Below are 19,150 nucleotides of genomic sequence, written 5' to 3' on the forward strand. Positions count from 1 at the left end.
TCAAAATCCTCCAATCTTTTCCTTTCTCCTACAATAAGTGACACAATTCCGCGGGGCTCGCCACCGCCATGCCAAGCGCCACCATCAACAAGAACAGGCCGAGCGAGCTCCTCTCGCGGTTGGCCTCCGCCGAGCCTGAGGTCAAGGTCAGGCTCTTCGCGAGGTTAAAAACCAAATAATCGGGAATCCTACCAAGAAGCTTTCCTTCCTCAAGCTTGGTGCCGTCCCCGCCGTCGCCGGCATTCTAGTTGATTCAATCGATGAAATCACCGATTATAACAACTACGACAGTAATACTAATAACATTCTGGTCCAGTCAGCCGCGGCTCTCGGTAGCTTTGCCTGCGGCTTCGACGCCGGAGTTCAAGCAGTCCTTGACGCCGGCGCCTTCCCTAATCTGTTGCGGCTTCTCGCTAATCCTAACGAGAAGGTTGTTATTTTTCTATCCTTTTAATTTTAAATAGTAGTATTGCATGGAGATTTCGAGATTTCAAAAATTAGAAATCGTAACTAGTTTTATTTGTTGATCTTTAATTGATCTCCCCTTACATGCATACATACATATACATTAGTTCGTTTAAACTTAATTTTTTAAACTTATGTCTGGTCAATAGAAAAGAAGATTTGCTGCTTGTGAAACTTGCATCTTTTCCATATTGAGAAATTTTGAAGACAACAAAAAGAGGGAGGAGAAATTGGAATTTATATTGATGTCTTTGTTTTGAACTATATATGCATATTTGGATTATATTTCTCATAGTACTAAATTGCGGTTGTGATGTCATGGTTGTGGATGCTGCTGCTGCAGACGTTGCGGTGATTTCCCCCCAAAAATAACTATGTTGCTAAATTATGGATGCTGTCGCAGTGTCGCGATGATTTTAAAAACCGTTAAGATGCAGCCGTTACACTGCGTTGCAGCCGCAATTTAGTACTATGATATTCTTAAATGAGTTGATTATTCCGTTAATCCAGTTAAGATATTAGTCTCTGCCAAATTATCTTTATGCTATTTCAGTATGCAGTGTCTTTGAAGATATCTTAAATGATGGGAAATAGTAATTCTGTAATGCGGATCAACGCTTTTTTCTAGGGGGAAAAGATTGGTATGTTAAAGTATGACATACATTAATCAAATATTTTGAGATATTAAAGCTTATATTTGTTTTGGAAATAAATTTGTAGCATTCTTTGTCAATTTGGTTTTAAAAAAATTAAGGGTGGTTTGTTTGGGCGGACAAGATTAAGATAAATTGCATAAAGAAAAGAAAGAAATCACTATATAAATTGTCAGAAAGGAGGCTGCTCTGTTTGTGTACTATTAACTCATCAATTGTCTACTCAACTCAGCCAACCATCTCAATTCTGAATGTCCTGAGGTCTCATATAATAATATTTTTGTTGGAATTCTGAGAATTAAGGGACAAAATCTTTCTCCTTATTTCTAGGAATTTACCTACTGTAAATAGCTTCTAATTTTAACTCCAAAATTTTAGGGATAATTTTCTATTTTGTGCTAACCCTTTCCTATAAGTTGTAATCTATTAATAGAGGAATGGTAAGAAATAACATTTCTTCCTAAGTTTGTTCATGGCATTGGAGCAATAGGACCCTTTCGATCCTACTCTTCCTCTTTAGAAACCTCTCTTGTTTTGTCTTTCTGCCATGACAGAAACCATGGAAACTCTTTCCAAATCCAATACCTCATCTTCTTCTGTTGCTGCTGAAACTGTTTTGGACGTTCGTCTAACCATATCTCAACTTGAAACTTTCCATAAGATACTTGGTACATCAACTGCTCATGGATCCTTGGCTATTCAAGGTACTGCACTTAATATTACTTATGAATCTAATAATCAAACCACCTGGATTCTCGATTCGGGTTCTTTCGACCACATGACAGGTAACTCATCCTTGTTTTACACCTACACCCCCTGTCATAATCAATCCCCTATTCGAATAGCAGATGGCTCTTACTCACCCGTTGTTGGAATTGGATCAGTTCAACATACCAGAATTTTCTCACTTGAGAAACTCCTACATGTTCCAAATTTATCGTGCAATTTACTATCAATCAGTAAACTCACTAAAGACAAATACTGCACTTGTTGGATTTCTGCTCTTGGTTGTGTTATACAGGAATAAAAATCGAGGATGATTAACACTGCTAAGGTTGATGATGGACTTTACATATGGAATAATGACAATAAAAACAGTTTACAATGAGGATTGGCTCTATCAGCTTCAAATGAGGACACTGTCCGCTGTTTGTGAGTACTAAAATATGATGCGGATATGTGTGCAAGTATACACAATCGAACAAGTAATAAAGTGATAAGTAGAGTATCGTCTCCACAGGGAATTGGGGAAATCAAATAGGTTTGTCAAGGCACTTTACTTTGTCACCTAAGTAAAGTTAGTTATGGTATATACAGATGAGAATGCAGTGGCAAAATGGAATGGACGTAGTGGAAATGGAATGGTGATAGTGTGGTAGCAGATGGATATATCGTGGCAAATTAAATTGTGATACGTCAAAACAAATGGAAATGTCAAGGCAAAATAAAAATGCAAATACTAGATTTAATATATGTAGGACTTTAGCTTTCTCACAAGACAAACAGTAATGGAAATGAGTGATGGGAGACACAAGAAAAACTTAAGTCTATTTCTCTGAATGGTGTTTCTTTTATGCTTACCCTGCCCGACAGAGTCTACTGATGCGCCCTATGCTATCTCTAGTAAGAGACTCGACAGAATAAAGATGTCCTGGCAAAACCGATTGGCGTAAGCCCTAGCAGTGACCCTATTGGTTCAGCTAATAGGATATGTCTCGGGCAATACCTTTTTGCGGCAACATTAACATCTAACCTATCGTTTATACCCAACTCCTTTTAGTCGAATGAAATCCTAGCCTTATCTCTAAGGTGGATTAGGCCTAGTTACTACCTAGAACCCGTTTTTTATGTAGTTCCTCCCTAGCTTCTCTCGAAGTCTAAAGATAAATTGCCAAGGCATTCTCTCGAACCTCATGAACCCTCCTAAGGAAAGGCTACTCTCGTATCCTACAACATCAAGGCTTTAAGCATCATAAACAAAACAGAATAGCATGAAACAACACCATTCATTAAAATAACAACTTAAATAACCATGCGAACTCCCACCAAATAGGATTAGTTCATGGTGGGGTTCGAAATCAACAGCACAAAGCAAGATTCATTCGTTCCTTACAACCCAACAACAAAATATAAAAGCAAGTACTAAGGGGAGGAGAAAAAGTCTTCAACGTGCACTGCCAAATGCCTTCATCGGCCACCAAGGACTGCTCCCAGCGAACTAGCTCCTCTCGGATGCTTAGAACGCCACTCCCTTCTGCTAGTCAAGGAGAAATGCCACGGCAAGTGGGATTGACAGAAAGATGAGACTTTCTCTCTCTAACTTTTTAAGATCAAATGTGGCTGGAACTAAAGTCCTCTTCAATATGGCTTCCTCCTCTATTTTAGGGAAAAGAAATCCTAAGGTTTGGTGTTAACCATCCTAGGAAACCCCAAAACCATGATTGAGTTACTTGGGAGTCGAGCAGACTAGGTATGATACAACCTAGGCTGGCTAGAGACCGCATAATCCCGCTATAGGCGCCCTAGGACTGACAGGATCTGCAGGGTCAGACTAGCAACGTCATCAACAGAACCGGTGGTTGAAGCGCCAAGGAATTTATATTGATGTCTTTGTTTGAACTATATATGCATATTGGATTATATTCTCATAGTACTAAATTGCGGTTGTGATGTCATGGTTGTGATGCTGCTGCTGCAGACGTTGCGGTGATTTCCCCCCAAAATAACTATGTTGCTAAATATGGATGCTGTCGCAGTGTCGCGATGATTTTAAAAACCGTTAAGATGCAGCCGTTACACTGCGTTGCAGCCGCAATTTAGTACTATATATTCTTAATGAGTTGATTATTCCGTTAATCCAGTTAAGATATTAGTCTCTGCCAAATTATCTTTATGCTATTTCAGTATGCAGTGTCTTTGAAGATATCTTAAATGATGGGAATAGTAATTCTGTAATGCGATCAACGCTTTTTTCTAGGGGGGAAAAGATTGGTATGTTAAAGTATGACATACATATCAAATATTTTGAGATATTAAAGCTTATATTTGTTTTGGAAATAAATTTGTAGCATTCTTGTCAATTTGGTTTTAAAAAAATTAAGGGTGGTTTGTTTGGGCGGACAAGATTAAGATAAATTGCATAAAGAGAAAGAAATCACTATAAATTGTCAGAAAGGAGGCTGCTCTGTTTGTGTACTATTAACTCATCATTGTCTACTCAACTCAGCCAACCATCAATTCTGAATGTCCTGAGGTCTCATATAATAATATTTTTGTTGGAATTCTGAGAATTAAGGGACAAAATCTTTCTCCTTATTTAGGAATTTACCTACTGTAAATAGCTTCTAATTTAACTCCAAAATTTTAGGATAATTTTCTATTTTGTGCTAACCCTTTCCTATAAGTTTAATCTATTAATAGAGGAATGGTAAGAAATAACATTTCTTCCTAAGTTTGTTCATGGCATTGGAGCAATAGGACCCTTTCGATCCTACTCTTCCTCTTTAGAAACCTCTCTTGTTTTGTCTTTCTGCCATGACAGAAACCATGGAAACTCTTTCCAAATCCAATACCTCATCTTCTTCTGTTGCTGCTGAAACTGTTTTGGACGTTCGTCTAACCATATCTCAACTTGAAACTTTCCATAAGATACTTGTACATCAACTGCTCATGGATCCTTGGCTATTCAAGGTACTGCACTTAATATTACTTAATCTAATAATCAAACCTGGATTCTCGATTCGGGTTCTTTCGACCACATGACAGGTAACTCATCCGTTGTTGGAATTGGATCAGTTCAACATACCAGATTTTCTCACTGAGAAACTCCTACATGTTCCAAATTTATCGTGCAATTTACTATCAATCAGTAAACTCACTAAAGACAATACTGCACTTGTTGGATTTCTGCTCTTGGTTGTGTTATACAGGAATAAAAATCGAGGATGATTAACACTGCTAAGGTTGATGATGGACTTTACATATGGAATATGAATAAAAACAGTTTACAATGAGATTGGCTCTATCAGCTTCAAATGAGACACTGTCCGCTGTTTGTGAGTACTAAATATGATGCGGATATGTGTGCAAGTACACAATCGAACAAGTATAAGTGATAAGTAGAGTATCGTCTCCACAGGGAATTGGGGAATCAAATAGGTTGTCAAGGCACTTTACTTTGTCACTAAGTAAGTTAGTTATGGTATATACAGATGAGAATGCAGTGGCAAAATGGAATGGACGTAGTGGAAATGGAATGGTGATAGGTGGTAGCAGATGGATATATCGTGGCAAATTAAATTGTGATACGTCAAAACAATGGAAATGTCAAGGCAAATAAAAATGCAAATACTAGATTTAATATATGTAGGACTTTAGCTTTCTCACAAGACAACAGTAATGGAATGAGTGATGGAGACACAAGAAAAACTTAGTCTATTCTCTGAATGGTGTTTTCTTTTATGCTACCTGCCCGACGAGTCTACTGATGCGCCCTATGCTATCTCTAGTAAGAGACTCGACAGAATAAAGATGTCCTGGCAAAACCGATTGGCGTAAGCCCTAGCAGTGACCTATTGGTTCAGCTAATAGGATATGTCTCGGCAATACCTTTTTGCGGCAACATTAACATCTAACCTATCGTTTATACCCAACTCCTTTTAGTCGAATGAAATCCTAGCCTTATCTCTAAGGTGGATTAGGCCTAGTTCTACCTAGAACCCGTTGTTTATAGTTCCTCCCTACTTCTCTCGAAGTCTAAAGATAATTGCCAAGGCATTCTCTCGAACCTCATGACCCTCCTAAGGAAAGGCTACTCTCGTAGCTCCTACAACATCAAGGCTTTAAGCATCATAAAAACAGATAGAGCATGAAACAACAACCATCATTAAAATAACACTTAATAACATGCGAACTCCCACCAAATAGGATTAGTCATGGTGGGGTTCGAAATCAACAAGCACAAAGCAAGATTCATTCGTTCCTTACAACCCAACAAAATATAAAAGCAAGTACTAAGGGGAGGAGAAAAAGTCTTCAACGTGCACTGCCAAATGCCTTCATCGGCCACCAAGGACTGCTCCCAGCGAACTAGCTCCTCTCGGATGCTTAGAACGCCACTCCCTTCTGCTAGTCAAGGAGAAATGCCACGGCAAGTGGGATTGACAGAGAAAGATGAGACTTTCTCTCTCTAACTTTTAAGATCAAATGTGCTGGAACTAAAGTCCTCTTCAATGGCTTCCTCCTCTATTTATAGGGGAAAAGAAATCCTAAGGTTTGGTGTTAACCATCCTAGGAAACCCCAAAACCATGATTGAGTTACTTGGGAGTCGAGCAGACTAGGTAATGATACAACCTAGGTAGCTGGCTAGAGACCGGCATAATCCCGCTATAGGCGCCCTAGGACTGACAGGATCTGCAGGGTCAGACTAGGCAACGTCATCAACAGAACCGGTGGTTGAAGCGCCAAAATGCTGCGTGGGTATCTCGGGCAGAGCATGCGTAAAATCCGGGACAGCTGGCTAAAATATCTTCTCTTCCTTGTACGCTCCTGAAATGCCATTTGAACTTATCATTTTTATTTAGCTCAGCAATATCCTTATGTCACGACATTTTAAATCCTCTTTTCCTTGCTTTCAACACCTGTATATCATCAGACAAGTACCTTTCCCATAAAGCAGCACCGCTGTAAAAATAAAATGCCACGGTAAACTGAAATCCACCGCATGCAACTATATGCTCCTAAATGCATCTAAATGGTCCTAAATGAGCTCTTAGATATTCAATAACTTAAGTGAAAAAGTCCCAAAATATGACCTTTTCAAGGAGTTATCACACCTCCAAACTTAAGCTATTGCTTGTCCTCAAGCAGTGGATAGTGATAAGCAAAACAAAAATACCATGACAAGTTCAGAAGCAGAATAGTTATATGGGATAAAATTTCAGCCCTCAGCATTTGGCTTCAACATGCTAGACTAGTTTGAGAAATCAAGTACCGTCCCCTAGGGCAAGATTCTTTATGTGGGTGTGTGCGTGTTTGTATCCCGTCCATGCTTAACAAACCTAAAAATTTTCTACTCAAGCTCTCTCAATTTACCATGACATTTTCAAATTACTACTCCCCTTTGTTTTCTTTGATTACTTCTGCTACGAGAAGAGTCAGCCCATCACTCTACCATCCCACACTCTAGATGAAAGGGAGCATACCTTTCACCTCTGAGCTAGTCAGGTAGAGTAATCCTGTGACTACTTTCATTCACTCATATGCCAAGACATAGCGGAGTGTTCCTCTACAGATATGCCAATGCATTTATTTATAATTTATATTTCTTTTTTTTATGGGGTTTTCATCATTCACAGTTTTATGCCACGACATTAAGAATTCTCTTATAAAAAATTTCTAAGTTTCTCAAGCATGGAAAACATACACTACTCGTGTTCAAGGGTTTCAAAGAAGCAAGTCCTAGAGTTGGTTCTATCATCCTCAACCAGTCATATACATTCTATCCTAGCCATCAAGAATTCTTCATCATCGGGCATCCTCAATTAATTCCAGAAAACTAATTCTATATTTACTACTGTCATGGCATATTCATTTTACTAATACTATCATACAATGATGCGAGAACCCTACTTCCCCCAAACTTGAGAGAAGCATTGTCCCCAATGCTTACTAAATCTAAGAAAAATGAAAACTACATGCTATGAATGCAATGCAATGCAAAGTACCTTGGCTTCATGGTGGTGGTGCAGCAGTCGCACGACGAGTGCGCTTGCGGAGCTTAGCGGGGCTGGAATGTTTGGAGTCAGACGCGGGTGCGACTGGAGGAGTGCTAGGACCTTTTGGGGCGGCTGGGAGTGGGGTCTCCGTACACTGAGATGCCTTCCTAAGGCGACGTCGGCTCCTTCGCAAAGGAACTTATCGTGGCATCTCATATTATTTCTCCTCCATTGACTCGGTGGGCTGCATGGGATGGACCTTGCAAAGAAAAATAAGCACTTAAAAGAAAATAAACTAAAACGATAGCATAATAAAATATTATTTATGTACAAGAGTAAATCTGAAATGTCACGGCATCTTCAAGATGCTTGGCCGGTATCGTCATCATCCAATAAAAGTGCATATTTGTCACGCTCGATCGGAGCACCAGTGTAGACCAAAATGCCCCACACATATAACAGTTCTGCCTTAAAAATAAATTGCCTTGGCATTTCGGGTCTTTCACATCTAAATTTTAGGACCTTTACAGTAGTCCTCTCTCCTTCAAAGTGCTCTATGCATGAAGTTGAATGGTAGTGGAATGGGATCTCTTTTCGCTCCTTTTTGCTGTGGCAACTTGAAATCACTTGGGCAACAAATTCGTTGGAGAGGTCGAGGTCATCCCTATGCCAGTAGCCACCATCGTGTATGACCTTGTTCTTTCCTAGGCCAGTCAAGTAAGGAAGCAAAACAACACTAACGAGAAATTTGACAATGTCAGCATACCACGAAATTACCGCGTCAAATAATAATTTCTCATTAGTGAAATTTTTTTTAATCTCCATTTCATTCCTTAGTTCTTTCACAATTTCTAGCCTAGAAAAAAGAGCAGCTAGTTGAGGTTTAGGATGAGTAAATTCAATAGGATTCAAAGGTTCAAATTTCATACCCGGTCTAGCTATGGGTGAGCTAGACTTACTCATCTCCTTTGGAATATCCTTGAGCTCCTCTTCGTCTTCTTCATCAAGATTGAAGTGATTATCACTACATAAAAATTTGTTGCGGCAAAATTCTGCAGCTTTCTTTTGGTCATCAACTCCTATTGATGGGGTTTTTTCTTTTGCCGTGGCAAAATCTTTCTTCTCTTCATTGGTTGTATTCTTCGAACCCTCACCTTATTTTCCAGCGAATGTGAATCTTCTTGCACCTTCGGATCTTCGTGCATAATCTCATGATCGGGCTCTCCGAGTGTCTTCCCCCCAAACTTAGCATCTTTATAGATTTTGATGCCACTCCTTGAGCTGAATGTACCACAATGCTCCATGTCTTGATCCTTAGTGACTTCAGTATCACTAGGTAGACTGCTATGTGGGTAAAAATGTAATGCCGTGGCAATTTGGCCAACCTGACCCTCCAAAGCCCTCAACGACGAACTGTGGCTCTGAAGCAGAGCTTCTTGACTTTTTATAGAGGTCGCATGGTCTTGCAACATGGTCTTCATTGTTGCGATAAAATCTTGCATCGTGGCCTTCAAAGAGCTTGTGTTAGATGAATATGGTACTCCCTCGTTAGAATTATGCCATGACATATTCGTTTGAAAACCCTGGGAGTCACTGAAGTTCTGCTGCCTAGCGGGCTGACTAGAGTTGCTGGTTCCTTGATTTCCCCACAAAATGTTTGGATGTTGACACCATCCAAGATCGTTAGAATAGGGATTGTTGTTACCTCGATTGTAGTTCTCTACAAAGTTGATGGACTCTAGATTGGTTGGGCAGTCACTCTCATTATGATTGCCGTGGCATAATAGACATGCTGAGTTGGATGCCCAAACATGTTGCCTTGCATCCTCATGAGGAGCACCACCAAACTGTCCAATAAAGTTCAACATGTCGAACATAACCGGTTTGAGCTCAAAGTGGGCTGTCTGAATCATGGGTGCCAAAATTCCAGGATTTAGTTCGTCCATGATAATATTTAAATGATCTCGAATACTACGAGGCCTAGCTGCATTCCCAGCATTTGGAATTGCCTCGGCATGTTGATATTCCTCTTGACCTATTCCTTGATTTCCAATTTGATACATCTTTGCTGAAGCACTTTGAGTACGTAAAATAAAAACCTGAAAAAGACAAGGAAAATAACAAGTAAAACTATACAAAAAAATTGAACAAGTAAAATAAAAATGCTATGACAAAACTAATTAACTTCAAGTTGCCAATTCCCCGGCAACGGCGCCAAAAACTTGTCCGTTGTTTGTGAGTACTAAAATATGATGCGGATATGTGTGCAAGTATACACAATCGAACAAGTAATAAAGTGATAAGTAGAGTATCGTCTCCACAGGGAATTGGGGAAATCAAATAGGTTTGTCAAGGCATTTTACTTTGTCACCTAAGTAAAGTTAGTTATGGTATATACAGATGAGAATGCAGTGGCAAAATGGAATGGACGTAGTGGAAATGGAATGGTGATAGTGTGGTAGCATATGAATATGTCGTGGCAAATTAAATTGTGATACGTGAAAACAAATGGAAATGTCAAGGCAAAATAAAAATGCAAATACTAGATTTAATATATGTAGGACTTTAGCTTTCTCACAAGACAAGCAGCAATGGAAATGAGTGATGGGAGACACAAGGAAAACTTAAGTCTATTTCTCTGAATGGTGTTTCTTTTATGCTTACCCTGCCCGACAGAGTCTACTGATGCGCCCTATGCTATCTCTAGTAAGGGACTCGACAGAATAAAGATGCCCTGGCAAAATCGATTGGCGTAAGCCCTAGCAGTGACTCTATTGGTTCAGCTAATAGGATATGTCTCGGCAATACCTTTTTGCGGCAGCATTAACATCTAACCTATCGTTTATACCCAACTCCTTTTAGTCGAATGAAATCCTAGCCTTATCTCTAAGGTGGATTAGGCCTAGTTACTACCTAGAACCCGTTGTTTATGTAGTTCCTCCCTAGCTTCTCTCGAAGTCTAAAGATAAATTGCCAAGGCATTCTCTCGAACCTCATGAACCCTCCTAAGGAAAGGCTACTCTCGTAGCTCCTACAACCTCAAGGCTTTAAGCATCATAAACAAAACAGAATAGAGCATGAAACAACAACCATTCATTAAAATAACAACTTAAATAACCATGCGAACTCCCACCAAATAGGATTAGTTCATGGTGGGGTTCGAAATCAACAAGCACAAAACAAGATTCATTCGTTCCTTACAAACCCAACAACAAAATATAAAAGCAAGTACTAAGGGGAGGAGAAAAAGCCTTCAACGTGCACTTCCAAATGCCTTCATCGGCCACCAAGGACTGCTCCCAGTGAACTAGCTCCTCTCGGATGCTTAGAACGCCACTCCCTTCTGCTAGTCAAGGAGAAATGCCACGGCAAGTGGGATTGACGGAGAAAGATGAGACTTTCTCTCTCTAACTTTTTTAAGATCAAATGTGGCTGGAACTAAAGTCCTCTTCAATATGGCTTCCTCCTCTATTTATAGGAGAAAAGAAATCCTAAGGTTTGGTGTTAACCATTCTAGGAAACCCCAAAACCATGGTTGAGTTGCTTGGGAGTCGAGCAGACTAGGCAATGATACAGCCTAGGTAGCTGGCTAGAGACAGGCATAATCCCGCTACAGGCGCCCTAGGACCGACAAGATCTGCAGGGTCAGACTAGGCAACGTCATCAACAGAACCGGTGGTTGAAGCGCCAAAATGCTGCGGTGGGTATCTCGAGCAGAGCATGCGTAAAATCCGAGACAGCTGGTTAGAAAATATCTTCTCTCTCCTTGTACGCTCCTGAAATGCCATTTGAACTTGGCATTTTTATTTAGCTCAGCAATATCCTTATGTCACGGCATTTTAAATCCTCTTTTCCTTGCTTTCAACACCTGCATATCTTCAGACAAGTACCTTTCCCATAAAGCAGCACCGCTGTAAAAATAAAATACCACGGCAAACTGAAATCCACCACATGCAACTATATGCTCCTAAATGCATCTAAATGGTCCTAAATGGGCTCTTAGACATTCAATAACTTGAGTGAAAAGGTCCCAAAATATGACATTTTCAAGGAGTTATCAGACACCATCATGTTGTGGCACCGTACGTTAGGACATCCAAACTTCTTGTATTTAAAACTCATGCTTCCATTGTTATTTCGAAATAAAAATCCAAATTCCTTGAAGTATAAAATTTGCCAATTATCAAAGCATACCCGTGTACTATATTCTTTAAAACCTTATATCCAATCACAACCTTTCTCCTTGATACACAGTGACCTATGGGGGGCTAGTCGAGTGAAAAACATTACGGGAGATAGATGGTTTATAACCTTTATTGATGACCGTACTAGAGTTTGTTGAACTTATCTCCTCAAAGAAAAATCCGAAACACCCAACATATTCCAAAATTTTCATTCAATGATTCGAACCCAATTCAACTCTACCATACACACGCTCCACAACGATAATGGGAGAGAATACTTTAACTCTGTCTTAGGTCCATATCTTTCTGACCAAGGCATTATACATCAAAGTTCTTGTCCTGACACACAACAACAAAACAGAGTTTTCGAAAGGAAAAATATACATCTTCTAGTCGTTGCTCAAGCCCTAAAGTTTATCATGAATATCCCAAAATACTTGTGGGGAGAGGAAGTCCTTACTGCTTGTTACTTAATAAACCGAATGCCATCCAAAATTCTCAACTTCCAAACACCTCTAGATACCCTTCAAAAGGCCTTCCCACTTTTTCGTGTTCCTACTCTACCAACTAAAATATTTGGTTGCAAAGCCTTTGTCCATAGCCATCAACCCAACCAGTCCAAACTTGATCCTCGAGCTCATACATGTGTTTTCATCGGCTATTTTCCTACACAAAAAGGGTGCAAATGTTATTCACCAACCTTGCGTCGCATGTTTGCCTCTCGGGATGTCACTTTCTTTGAAACCGAACCTTATTTTTCAACAACTCATCTTCAGGGGGAGACTCTCAATAAAGATGAGACCCTTAATACACTTCTTATTATTCCTCCTGATCCTACTCCAACCATTGCTATCACATAAAATCCTAATAACCATCAGGTCCTTATAATTCCCGATTTGAAAGCTCCTCCCACACAGCAGCAGGAAAATAACTCTATCCTTCCCAATAATGACCTTTCCATAAAAACACAATAGCCTTTTGCCTTTGAGAAACAACAACATGCTCCTGAACTCCTTGTATATTCTCGACGTCGTTATTCTCCTAAAATTGACACTGCAGTGCCAATCTCATCCACACCCGAGGACTATTCTATACCAGAGGTATCTCCTGCTTCTCCATCCTTGGATTTTCTGATTGCTGTTCGTAAAGGCACAAGAGCCTGCACTCAGCATCCTATCTCTCGATTTGTATCCTATGGAAATTTATCTTAGTCCTACAAGAATTTTATGACTAATATTGACCATGTAGAGACTCTAAGGAGTGTGGAAGAAGCCCTTAAATCAACTGAATAGAGACGTACTGTAATGGAAGAAATGAGTGCTCTAAAAAACAATGGAACTTGGGAAATCTTGGATCTGCCTAAAGGAAAGAAAACAATAGACTGCAAATGGATTTTCACCACAAAATTTAAACCTGGTGGCAGCATTGATCGACACAAGGCTCGACTTGTGGAAAAGGTTTCACCCAAACCTATGGCCTCGACTACGATGAGATGTTTGCTCCCATTGCCAAACTCAATACTATACAGGTTCTCCTTTCTCTTGTTGTCAACCTTGATTGGCCCTTGGCTCAATTAGATGTATAAAATGAATTCCTTAATGGTGAATTAAACGAGGAAATATATATGGATTTTCCACTAGGATTTGAAGAAGAAAAGGGTCGAGTGTGCAGGTTAAAGAAGTCCTTATACGGGCTAAAACAGTCCCCAAGTGCATGGTTTAGCCGTTTTTCCAAGGCTATGACCAGCAGAAATTATATTCAAGGGCAGACAGACCACACTATGTTTTACAAACACTCAGGAGAGGGTAAATGCTCTATTCTTATCGTTTATGTTGACAATATTATCCTAACAGGGGATGACTTGAGTGAAGTCAGAAGGCTAAAAGAGTTACTTAGCACTGAATTTGAACTTAAAGACTTGAGAAATCTCAAATACTTCCTTGGAATGGATGTAGCAAGGTCTCGAACAGGTATTTCTATTTCTCAACGAAAATATGTTCTCGAATTACTGACGGAAACTAGAATGTTGGGTTGCAAACCTGCTGAGACACCAGTGGAGTTCAATTTAAAGCTAGGCACTGATGAGGATGGAGAAGAAGTAGACAAGAGAAGATATCAACGACTAGTAGAAAAACTCATCTACCTATCTCACACTCATCCCGATATTGTTGTCGATGTGAGTGTCATCAGCCAATATATGTACACTCGATGGGAGAAACACTTAAAAGATGTGTACAGAGTGTTGAGGTATTTGAAGGGAACTCCGGGTAAAGGTCTACACTTCAAGAAAGTAGCTAGCCGTTATGTGGAAATCTACACTGATGCAGATTGTGCAGGTTCAGTAAATGACAGGCATTCTACAAGTGGCTATTGTAGTTATGTATGGGGTAATCTTGAGACATAGAGAAGCAAAAAACAATATGTTGTAGCCCGTAGAAGTGCTGAAGCAGAGTATCAAGCCTTGTCTCATGGTATATGCGAGGGAATTTGGATAAAACGACTAATGGGGGAACTAAAGATACCACATATCAGACCTATGAAGATGCACTGTGACAATCAAGCAATAGTCAGTATAGCACACAATCCAGTTCATCACGATCGTACCAAACACATGGAGATAGATCGCCATTTTATCAAAGAAAAGGTCGACTAAGGAAAAGTGTGTATAAGTTACTTACCCACTAAACAACAAGTTGCGGACTTGTTGACTAAAAGCCTAAGCAAAAGCATGTTTGAAGATCTTAATGGAAAGTTGGGTTTGATAAGCATCTACACTCCAGCTTGAGGGGGAGTGTTGGAATTTCTAGAATTAAGGGACATAATCTTTATTCTTATTTCTAAGAATTTACCTATTGTAAATTGCCTCTAATTTTAGCTCCAGATTTTTAGGAATAATTTCCTATTTTGTGCTAACCCTTTCCTATAAGTTGTAATATGTCGATAGAGGAATGGTAAGAAATAACATTTCTTCCTAAGTTTGTTCAATTTTTTTTGTCGGTTCCAGACTTCAGTTCACATAGAACTGAATCTGTTGTTATTGTCTCCATAAAATAACATTTTTGTCGACTAGTGTGATTTGGTGCAGTCTACATCAATTTTATCCATCTTAAACCATATAGGAAACAAGTTTAATTTTCTTAACCATGATTTTGTTTGGTCACACATTGGTGTACTCGTTAGTCTGTTATGTTTATTTGTTTATTATATCTCAATGAAAAGATCAACTCTTGGTTCATTCGGAAAATATCCCATCACTCTAAGGTGCTCCCCATAAAGTATTTATTTCTGAAAGCATCACTGCTCCTAAGTTGGTGGGTGATCAGTTCTCTATCTCTTTTATATGCCAGTTTTGAGACTTTCAAAAGGATTTTTTGCCCCTTTTGACCATTTCCAATAACATATTTATGCATGAACATAGAAATTAGGACTGGTTTTAAGCTTACCTTGAATTTTCTATTCATGTCTTATTTATAGTAACTTACATCGTTTTCCTTGCTTCAGGTGGTAGATGCTGGTGCTCGTGCCCTTAGAATGATCTATCAATCAAAATTGACCCCAAAGTATGATTTCCATCAACAGAAAAATATGGAGTTCCTTATCTCGCTACTAAATAGCGAGAAGGAAAATGTTAGTGGACTTGGTGCAAGCATAATAACTCGCTCTTGTGAGACAAGCTTAGAGCAGAAAGCATTGTTTGATGCTGGTATTCTAAGGAAGCTGAATAGTCTTCTTGAAGGTGGCTCTTTAAGTTTGAGAGATGCTAGTTTAGAGTCTTTAGCCACAATATTTAGGAATAATCCTGAGGTTATTTCAAAATTTTCTGGACCTGAAATTGGAAGACCATTGAGTTCTATAATTGATTTAGTAAAGGACAGGTACCCCATAACAAGGTTGCTAGCTTGCATGTGTTTGATTGTTGTAAGGAAGGCCTCTCCCCACTTCTTTCTAGATATAGGGATCAAAATTAAAGTAATACATATTTTACTTGAGCTTCTTGATGACCCTGGTCAAGTTGGAGATGAGGCCCCTTTTGCTTTCTCTTGTTTAATTACACAAAAGGAGGATCTTCAAAATTTGGCTCTTGAGGCTAATGCTTTTGATAAACTACATCACCACTTATAAAAAGACTCATTGAATGCCAGACGATATGAGGGAATTTTGCTTGCACTAGCTGAAATGTGCTCAAAGTTGGAGAGTTGCAGTTCTAAGTTCCTCTCATTGCAGGTTTGTTTTTTCTTCTTCTGAAATATATTAACTTGGTGTTGTTTGCTTTCTATTTCTTATTTGCCTTTTGATTGTAATGTGTCTAGAGTATAACTATGCACATTGAAATTGTTTTGTTTGGTTTCAAAACAGTAGAATATATTTTTTTTGATAAGAATATTAGGCCTCATTAAAAAACCCCTTCATGATAAGGAACTTGAAAAATAGTTCCTTAATCAACGGAAGGAGGAAAAGAGTGCCCTAGGATTTCATTAACAACAAAATCAACATAGGAATACAACACCTAACTCCCTTAAGGAGATAAAAAAACCAAAAGGAACATCCTTTGAAAATAACATGAGGATTAACCAATGCCAGCCTTAGCTAGGACATCTGCCTCTAGGCTGGCAGTCCTATTAACCCATCTAATAACGCCTTCACAATCTCTGAGTTTTTGAATAATATCTTTAACAATATGAACATAAACAACAGGACATAGAACAACGTCCTTAACCCAGTCAACAATCACCTTACTATCACTGTCGATAATCAAACGTTCCTTATATCTCTGTCGAATAGATTCAAAGAAAACTAGACCCTTTAGGATAGCTTTCAATTCCATCAATGTAGGAGGCCCTGGACCAGCAGGCTCTTTGAAAGATGCTAGGATCAAACCAGATACGTCTTTAAGAACACCACCTAAACACTCCTCTTCCAATCACTAGTAGTAACAGCATCCACATTAAGTTTAATAAAGCCATTGGAAGGAGGGGACCACGGACACTTTGATAAAATCCGAATAGAATATGGTAAGCAAGAATCCCCTAAGGAAGGATCAGTAATAAGACAATCCTTAGAGATAGAAACCTGAGAATTTTTTGCTAAAAACCATGAAGCAAGCATGAATCTTGCTAAAAAGAAAATTTCAGCTTGATCTAGCTTCCCTCCTTCAAACACAATAGAATTCCTAGTTTTCCATATTGTCCATAGAACCACTCCAGGAATAAATGACCATATGAGAGAGTTAGACCTCAATTCTGCCCAGGCTAGAAGAAAACTTTTAGCATCCACTTGAAAAACAAACTGAACATTCCAGTAGCACATGAACTTGTTCCAAATTGACCAAACAACCGAACAAGAAAAGAATAAATGGGAGGGGGTCTCTTCCCTTAACTTATATAAAGGACATAACAGATCAACTATGCCCTTTACTCCTCATTTAACCAAAGCTGTCTTCACTGGCAGTTTCTGCAAAATCAATTGTCATAGAAAAGTCTCCACTCTTGGAGGCAGCAGGCTCCTCCAAACAACAGTCTTCCAAAAATGAGCTTCTTCCGAATCTGAACTCCCCGAATAACATAAATTAGCACAAGATTTAACTGAGAAAATCCTATCTCTAGAGCCCTTCCAAACTAGCCTATCAGCAGAATCATCATAAATAGAGAAGACTGAAATGACAGCCATTAAATTTGTCCATTGCTCATATTCCCAGTCATTCAAATTCCTTCTCAGTTGCACATTCCAAAACCAGCCCCACGAGCTAAATTCCCCAAACTGGAATAATTTACCAGCTTTATTAACTACAATAACGAACAGTCTAGGGAAAATGCCATTAAAGGATTATACATAGCCCAAACGTCTTGCCAAAATCGAATAATTCTCCCATTTCCAATTTTATATTTGTATTTGCTCCTGATTTTACAGCCAACAAAATCTGCTTTATAATGATTCCTCACCATAGCTATCCAAATCCAAGAGAACTTAGGGGAAACATTACTGTCAAACTGCATTAAAGATGAGTCCATTTTGTATTTAGAACAAATCATTTCCCTCCAAATCGTCTTCCTCTCAGTAGCAAACCTCCAAGCCCATTTCTATAATAAGGCTCTATTTACCACACTTAAATTAGGAATCCCCAAACCTCCTTTAATCTTTGGTTTACAAACCTCTGACCAGCTCACCCAATGAATCTTATTTTTCCCATTTCCTCCTCCCCATAAGAAATTGGACATAATTGAATTAAAGTACTTGTAGACCGACACTGGGACCTTGAACAATGACAAATAATATGTAGGAAGAGAACATAAGACTGATTTAATTAAAACCAGCCTCCCTGCCAGTGAAAGAGTGGATGATTTCCAGCCTGCTAACCTTTTATTAAAACTTTGTACCACTAGATCCCATAGTTTGTTAGAATTTTTGTGTGCTCCAAGGGGAAGTCCCAAATACTCTGAAGGAAAATTGCCCACCGAACATCCAATCGCAGCTGCCCAATCCTTAATTTCCTCTTCATTCGAGTTAATCCCAAATAATTTACACCTTCAAATTTAACTGAAGACCAGACATAATTTCAAACACTCGGAGCACCCTTTTCACATTCAAAATCTACTTTTTCGATGCACCACAAAATATAATGAGATCGTCAGCAAATTGAAGATGAGTTAAATTAAAATTTCCCTCCTCCCTGCTAATGACCAGACCTTGGCGAAGACCCTTAGCCATTGGAAATTCCTCAGTATGAACCCCATTCACCAATACTGAAACAGTAGCTGTTGTGATGTCGAAATCCAACCTCCCCATGTATTACCAAAGCCCATTTTCCTCATTACTTTGAACAAAATAGGCCAATCGATTGTATCATAAGCCTTCTTGAAGTCAACTTTGAAAACACGGCCCTTTAATCCATTCTTCCTCCAAAAATCGATCCCTTCATTAGCTATTAAGGAGCAATCCAAAATTTATCGACCGGTGATAAAAACGAATTGAGAAAGGCTGATTAAATCTGATATACAGCTCCTAAGTCTCCTCGATAGACATTTAGACAAGATCTTGTATAGCCCACCAACTAAGCTAATAGGTCTAAAATCATCTAGGCCACCAGTGTTAGAGTTCTTTGGAATGAGAGTGATAAAAGTATGGTTTATTCCA

General features: G+C 39.0%; 1 pseudogene; it reads left to right on the forward strand.

Moving 5' to 3' along the window:
* Window positions 1-19,150, forward strand: part of LOC120124358 — a 24,982-nt pseudogene continuing 5,832 nt past the window's right edge.

This window comes from Hibiscus syriacus, unplaced genomic scaffold (assembly GCF_006381635.1).
Source record: "Hibiscus syriacus cultivar Baekdansim isolate YM2019G1 unplaced genomic scaffold, ASM638163v2 tig00110418_pilon, whole genome shotgun sequence".
In the NCBI taxonomy this organism is placed as follows: domain Eukaryota; kingdom Viridiplantae; phylum Streptophyta; class Magnoliopsida; order Malvales; family Malvaceae; genus Hibiscus; species Hibiscus syriacus.